Source organism: Tiliqua scincoides, chromosome 2 (assembly GCF_035046505.1).
Source record: "Tiliqua scincoides isolate rTilSci1 chromosome 2, rTilSci1.hap2, whole genome shotgun sequence".
Classification (NCBI taxonomy): Eukaryota; Metazoa; Chordata; class Lepidosauria; order Squamata; family Scincidae; genus Tiliqua; species Tiliqua scincoides.
In genome coordinates this window covers 94,032,573-94,040,763 of record NC_089822.1, presented here as the reverse complement: position 1 = coordinate 94,040,763, position 8,191 = coordinate 94,032,573, and the positions used below count along the sequence as shown (strand labels likewise).

Here is an 8,191-nt window from a genome sequence, read left to right as displayed (position 1 = left end):
GTCACTCCTCAAGGATTTGAAATGTTTTAAAGTGGCTGCTCTGAAATCCTTTTTATTACTGCCAGTTTTTATTAGCATATAAATGCCACTTTTTGTTTTAACGTAAGGCATCTGCAGAAAGTTGGCATAGAAACATAAAAACTAAACTAAGCTACTGTCCATTTAGTATAGCAACTCTTTACATCCCTCTAATGATGTTCCTGAGGTTTGCAAGTGCAGCTACAATTCTATCCACCTCTTCCTGCCTCTGAACCACTTCATCACCTGCAAGGGTAGGAAAGGTTCCTACCACCAGAAAGCTAAGAGGAAAAGGGAAGGACATATACTGTATAGTGAAATAATGCTTGAGCATTACACATTCCCACAATGTATGAACATCTGCTAGAGGAAACAGAATGGGCACAGCAGCAACCCAGCAAACTGCAGATGTATGAAGTTGTCTGTAGAACCCTGTGGTTTCACAGGTAAGCCATGCAGATGGAGATTGCTACCACTCTGTAGGTGACAAGGCAAACTCCATGTATTTGTTGTTTGCTAGATGGATGGATTTCAGCAGGCGTTGCATTTAGCTGTAGGATTTTTGAGAATTTCTCAAGGGCAAAACCAAAAGATCGTCCAATCCAAGAACTTATTTCTGCCACAGTTCTCCCTCATTCCTCCTCCAGGGCTCTCATCTCATCTAGAAGGCTATGTTCTAACAAGCATTCAGTAACTGTCAAGGTCGAACCATCCATGAGGCCAACGGAAGCAGTTGCCACAGACAGCAGATTGGTGGGGGCGGATGCCCATCTCTGTCAGCCTACTTGCCTCCATTGATCCTTCCAGTCCCTGGACTGGAAAAAGAAAAGGGGGACTGAAAGGAAATGTGGAAGTGAAGTGAGTGCTGAGGTAGATGAGGGGAATGAGAGGAGCAGAAGCCGGCACATCATAGTGTATGGGGGCAGAATTTGACATGCTGCTTTGGAGATCTTGAGTCAGCCCTGGTATTAATATATAATTATCTACTTTATAGCAATGTGGAATCATGGTCACAATTCAAAGCCTGTTCAACATGTTGATGCCCAGTGCTTGTGCCAGGAGGCTGGGGCAAAAACAGTGGCCCAGGTAAAGCCTTGCATGGATCTTCCATGGCACTCTCTGCCTGTCCCTCTAACTTAAGCCCAGAGGTTGGCCAGGCAACATGAGGCCCTATACATGGGCATGGGCCCGCAGTCAGTATCCTAGCTGGCTGACCAGCATTATCCCTGTTGATGTCCCATTAAATGAGGAGGACGTCAGTCATTCAGTGTGGAATCAATGGGTTGTAAAGTCAAGGAGATACAGTCATGCTGAATCTCTCTGTATCGTGCCCAGCGTTTGTGCTATGCTGCAGATTTCTGGGCTCATTTAAGTTCAGAATTATTTGATAGCAGCAGGGTCTAGACGGTGTTTCACAGGCAACCTAATGTGATAAATGAGCTTGTTGGGGAAAGGTTAATTGCTACCCATGGAGTCCCTAAGGTATTTATATTCACAAAACTATAGACTGGTTTATAGAGGGAATCTGCAGAAAGTATCATACACAAGGGATGAGTATTAACTAATGTCATTCAGATTTAAAGGAGATGTGAGAAATAAAAGCTATATTGGAAAATTGCCCATTATTTTTGGAGTAACTGATGTGGGAAAGAGCTATGAAGTGGAAATCAACAAGGTTAATTATTTTGATCAGGGCCTTATACTACTGAAGGGAAGTACTTTTAAGTCCCATTGATTTCAAAAGTAGAGATTTTATGTACATACTTGACGTTCCCACTGAATTAAATTGGACTGAAAAGTTCTCAATGCTATGAGAAAAGTCAGAGCATGGGCAGTGGAGAAGACAAGTCCTTTACAGCACAATCCTATATATGCTTAGTCAGAAGTATGCCCTACTATGTTAAATGGGGCTGACTCTCAGGGAAGTGAATGTAAGATTGCAGCCCTAGTAGGATACTTGGGGGGGGGGCACCTTCTCCTTTCTGTGCCTCTCTGCTTGTTAAGATCTAGGACAGACAAACCACTGATTATCCCACCATCCATTAGGTTGTTGACCACCCATGACAAGGGAAAGGGCATTCTGGAATTGGTTGCCTGCTGAAATTCTGCAGATTCATAGCCTTGGCTCATGAAAATATGCACACTAAACATTCCAAGGTTCTAATTGAGAGGAGTTTTATTTTTAAGGGGCAGGTTGTGTGTCCACAACTATGCTATATGGCAGGGGTCTCAACATTTAGGCCAGAGGGCTACAAAAAATATCCGGCATGGTGTTGAGGGCCAGAAAGATAAATAAATTTTAAATAAATACATTAGAAAGCCTAAGGTCTTCAGAAGGCCCAAAAACCATCTGGTTTCAGGAAAACCAGGAAGTGATGTTTCCAGCCCTTTAGAAGTCATTCTGTGGGGAGGCATATGGCCTCCCTGGCCCCCAGAACACGCTCCAGACGTAATTGGAGAACAGCTCTGGTCACATTCGGTTGAGCAGGCCAGAGGCTTGCAGGGGTCCAGAGGCTTGCCACAGGCTGAACAGAGGCTTGTCGTGGGTTGCATCTGGGGGTTTGGAGACTCCTGTTATATGATATAGAGCCTGTCTGATGTAAAACATGACTTCCTGACAACCTAAGCTCTAGCTTCTAAAGTGGGAAAAAGGTCTCGCAGACACTTGTTCAAGTATTTGCCACCAGAAACACAATTTCTTGGACAAAACACACTTCCCAACGATAAATGCACTGTAACTGAACATTAAGATGTCTTACCTGGTCCAGTGGTGTCAGCATCTATTGATCTTGCCCATACTCCAAGAACATCTTTTGGTGCTGGACCCAAGTCAGGTATGAGGGTCCCCAAATATAGGATGGAGTTAGAGACATTCCTGATTGCCTGCAGCTGCAGTGTGTACGGCTGGGGAGGGGATTAGTTAGTATACCACAGTGGTTTGGAAAACAGCGTTGCAAATTGCTGAAAAATTCATCTGGGTTCTGCGGCTCTATTTCTAGGGTAACTGTCTCTAGCAACAAATTGTCTGTCCCTTCTCCTCTGCTGGCAACTCTGATGGAAGATTTTTCTGGAGATGGTTTTTTTTTTAGCATGATGTAATGTTGGAATCCCTGGTTGAAATCTCTAGGATTGCTTTTGGGAATAACCTGGAGATTGAGGTCGATGTTGGCAACAGAGCTGCAGAACTCAGAAGAGTCTCCTGGAAGCCAGAAGTGACATCGCAAGAAGTGAAGACCATATAGGTGAGCGTGCTGTGAAAAAAAAAGTTGAGAATTGCTGCCGTAGTCTATATCTGGATTGGGGGGCGGAAGGGCATGGATGTGGCTGCATTTAATTGAAAACAGCCATGGAGAATCTCAAGCATGACTCAACAAAATGTTTCAATGTCACATCTAGCGTGACCCTAAACAGGCAAAATGACAAATCAATAAATCAATTTACCTATCTATTTCCAGATAATTTCATCCTTTATCTAACAAAGTAGGCTCTAGCCTACAACAGCTCATGCAACAACAATCTTTTAATGTATCCTTTGTTGATCTTGCTGGAGGCAGCATGGCTACTGCTCTGCAACATATTATTTTGATATGTCTCCTTCCCTCCTTCAAGACAAACCTCTTGACCTTGTTCCTTGTTCTTGCTGCAGTATGAGAAAGAGGAGGTAATCTGCCCAGTCTGTTCTATTTTTGACAGCACTTAATGGCATGTGGAGATCGAAAAGTGCTGGGAGGAAAGGGGGATAGAGGGGAGGTTCTGCAGAAATATGCAACTATAAGAAGCTGTTGGCACACTAGAGATCCAGGGGGAAGTGAACTTCTGAGTCAGTGATGGTTGTGGTTTAGTTGTGCACAGAGATGATTTAGAGAGGCAATCTGTGAGAAGGGTGGTTTGAATATAATCAGACTTGGAATGGTCTAGATCAGTGGTTCTCAAACTGGTGGGTCGTGACCCAGCATCCCATGAACCACTGCCCCCTTCCCTTTAACTGGCGGGGCGGGGGGAAGGCAGCGGTGTGATTGTTAGGATTGTGCTGCTGCCAGGGATCGAGGGCCTGTCGGGAACCGAGGGACTTTTTTCAACTTACCCCCTTGTGTTGGCCTCCAGGGGGTGTGGGGAGCCCCACAGAGCCCTTTGCAAGGCTCCCGGCATCTCGGAATGTAATAGAAAAGCAATTGTGATCCACTTGCTTCCACTTTTCCTCCTTTCCTTCCTCCCCTTTGATTGGAGAAGGAAGAGGAGGACAGAGAGGATTAGGAAATGTGGAAGGGAGGGGAGTGCTATTCTAAACTGAAGTAGGTATAGTGTATACACATGCACACAGAGACTCTCAGTTCAGATATAATGCAAAACCACGGCTTGTGCTAACCATAGTTCAGAATCCCCACCATGGTCTGAGCTTTCAGACATAACCCAGGGTTTAAGAGCTGCTCTTGTTTCCCATCTGCTTGGTTGGCAACCTTCAGTCTTGAAAGACTATGGTAAAAGCCTACAGCACCCAGTATTCCCAGGCGGTCTCCCATCCAAGTACTAACCAGGCCTGACCCTGCTTAGCTTCCAAGATCAGACAAGATCAGGCATGTGCAGGGTAACAAATGCTGCAGGCCATCTGCTTAGATTGCTCAAATTCTGTTTCAGCAGTTTAAGTCCCTCCTAATAATGCAGCAGCCTTCTTGAGATGGAGCCACTCCTATTTCCCTGGTGCAGTTGTCCTAAGCAGGCCATGCAGTGATCGTGGCTATGGCTTGGGTGGTCTGCTAATTCAAGCATATCAAACAGTGGTTTGCCAACCAACTTCAAACTGTGGTTTCAAATCCTGTTTACTTCCCCCCAACAAACCATGTTTGTGGGCAGGCTCAGCTTCAGACATTAAAACAGACCCCGATCAGGTATTATGCCAGTGGTGTAAAGGTTATTATTTTTGCCTAGTCATGCCCTGTCAAACAATTCTGTGAATTGCATTCGTTCCAGACATTTTCCACACTGTTACCTACATTATAGATTGCACTGCTTGGGTAAAAGAAGAAACCACACAACTTGCAAGCTTTTCTGTGCTTTGCTAATCATGTGGAACCCTCCACAATTGGAAACTCTCCATTTTATATGACCAAGCAAAACTGCAGTGTGCGTTTTTGAGTCTTACAGCTCATCAAAAGTCTAACATGGAATGCATGACACATTTACTTATTAACAATGAAAGATATGAGTCCAGATTTTTATGTCAAAGACAATGGCAGTCATTCTGGCAGAAAGAAATGCAAAAGTCAGATGACCTTGGATCGATGAAATGGTTTCAAATGGTCTATTACCAATTGTCCCACTTCCAAACCCAGATCATGAAAGTGTTTTGTGTCTGTGGTTTTTCAGGGGCAGGGGAAGGGTGGATCAGGACTGGGAGGGAGATTGGTTCAGCAACTGTAGCAACCAATGAATCCTAGCCCTCTTCCCAGACCTGATCCTGCAGCATGAGTCCAAGTACACCCGTGCCAGCAAATTTGCTATCACAGGTCCAGGTAGACCCTTCCATACTGCAGGGGCTTACCCCTGGGTAAGGGAATAAATGTTCCTTTACCCAAAGGAGATGTCCGCATGTGATTTCAAATAAAAAATTTAAATAAATACATTAGAAAGCCTCAGAAAGCTAAAGGCCTTCAGACAGCCCAAGAACCATCTGGTTTCAGGAAAACCAAGAAGTGATGTTTTTAGCCCTTTAGAAATCATTCTGAGGGGAGGCACATGGCCTCCCTGGCCCTCAGAACACCCTCCAGATGCAACTGGAGCAGAGCTCTGGTCGCATTTGGTTGAAAGCAGAATGCAGCAGCAGCCATTTTGGTGTCACTGCATTGGCAACGGTTAGGGGAGAATAGGATTGGGTTGCAAATGGCCTTGACATACAACACAAATTGAATGTTTTCAAGATGTGATTTGTTTGGTTCCCAAACTTTGTGTCAGGGCACCCAGGGACTGCACGTTGCTCTGTGGTGGTTATACAGGGGTAGCTTCAGAGCTCCCAGAGATGGTGTCATCATCATTGCTAAGCTCTGGAGCATGAGAGAAGCTCATCTCAAGCTTCTCTCAAGATCTCATGAGAAATCTCAAGTGCAGCTGCATGGCCACCCAGCCATGCAGGAGACAGGACTGAAGTGTGCCTTGAAAAACTAAACCACCGTTTTGGGTGTATCCACCCCTCTATGCCAGTTTGAATGGGGAGGCCTCATGCAACATCAATCCCACATTTTTCTACAATATATGAGCACTGATAATGCCCAAGAGAGGGTGTAAGAACAAACTAGAATTCCCTGATGCAGCCTTTGCTATGGTTGATAGGTGTGGGGGAATCTTGAAAGTATCACCATTGCCCAGAAAGTTTATTCATCCTACAGGCCCAACCAAGCAAATGCAAAAGTGAAATGCTAAGAGGAAAGGTGAACAGGTTTCTCTTTCTCTCTCTCTCCACTGCATGGAAGACGCCTAATGGTTGTTCTGGGAGCTGATGAAGAAAAATATTTTTGAGCGTAGGACTGAAAGAGTTAAGAGTGCCTTCAAGGCACCCAGGAAAAACCCAACCCTGTGCCCTAGGTCTTAACAGTTTTAGTAACACTTCTTTAGCAGTTTCAATTAGGACATCTGTTGTTCATATTGTAAATACCACACATAAATAAAAATGGATCTCTCTTTTCCTTGAATAAAAGTGTTGACAATGCACGCAAAACAATAGTTTGTAAAACCTCCTTGAATGTACACTGAAGGCAGAATTGTTCTCTGAATTTATAGCTATGGTTACCAAAAAGCAGAGTGGGAGCAAATAATGAGAAACAATGTCACCAAGTCTGAACTGCTGAAGGTTTTAGGTTAGCAGATGGCACAAATCACTGCAAAATGATAAAATAATTATTTGTCTGAAATTAAAGGGCCAGCTGAGGGAATTGCTGATGGATGGAGCAGCCAGCCGCAAACGGGAAAGGGTCCATGGGAAAGTGACTGACATCAACAGTCCAATACCTAGTAACGGTAAACAGACAGGCAAACAAGACATTGTAGGATCCAGAATGAATGGAATAGGAGAATGTGCTTCCAAGGCGTCTCAAAAGTTTCACTACAGTGAATGGAGTAAAGTTTTCATTTTTGTCTGGATTATGACAAGATTCTAAAACTACTTTTTGGAAGCCTGCCTGGATTTCTGTAGGGGTAGTGCTTCCCCCCCCTCTATCCCTGCTTCTATGTTTTTAGCAGCGCCTTGATATGGGAATTAAACAGGTAACGCTTTGCCTGGCATGGAGTTAAGAAGTAGGGAATGTTTTACCTACTGGATTTCTATAAGTCAGGTGGCTGTCTAAAGCAGGAATGAATGAATTCCCCCTGACAGGCTAGCATTCTATCTTTTCTGAAGTTGACCTTGTCAGAAGGAAAAGCGTCCCCTGCATCTCTGTATCTCGAAAGTACGGATATCATTCAGAGGACTTTGCAGTGTTTTGTTTTTTTTAAGTGCCATCAGAAAATGTTGCAATGGCTTGCCCATAAAACCACTGTTTAGTGATCCCAAGGTCAAAATCATATACAGATCTTAGCTTTTCTTTTATAAAGCGCAATTTCCCCACATCGCACCTTATTTTCTATGCAGGGAAAAGCTTCATCTTCTTAATTGCTGCATGTTAGAGGCACAGCAGCAAGGCCAGGAGAACACCACATCTTAGACTGCAATCCCATCCACACTTACAGTAAGCCCCATTGACTACAATGGGATTTACTTTTGAGTAGTCATGCCTAGGCTTGGGCTCTTAATTTATTGAGGTGGATTTGTTGTAAAAAAAGTACCTGCTGTTGTTTTGCTGTTGTAAAAGTCTTGGTGGCCACTTTTTCTTCTGCGAGGGCTCCTCCGACTTTACGAGCAGTGTGACAGGCAGAAATTCTTGTCGTGCAGCTATTAAATTCATAGCAGCTCTACCAGAAAGTAGCAACCTAGTGGCAACAGTCATTATACGGAGCCAAAAGGTAGGTATCTTTCATTGAAAATAGCTGGTAGGAAAGATGGAGCTGAGAAAGGAAACTTCTACGCCAGACAGTGAATAGGGCAAGGAAATGAGGGCAGATTCTCATGTTACTTCCCCAATGAGGAAAGATGTGTGATCTCGAGTCCCTGCTAGTTCTGATTTGGAATCCAGAATGGAGAAAGAAG

General features: G+C 44.2%; 1 pseudogene; it reads right to left on the bottom strand.

The window, feature by feature from the left end:
- Positions 1–4,501: 4,501 nt before the first annotated feature.
- Positions 4,502–4,621, bottom strand: LOC136643346 (5S ribosomal RNA; annotated as a pseudogene).
- Positions 4,622–8,191: the final 3,570 nt, after the last annotated feature.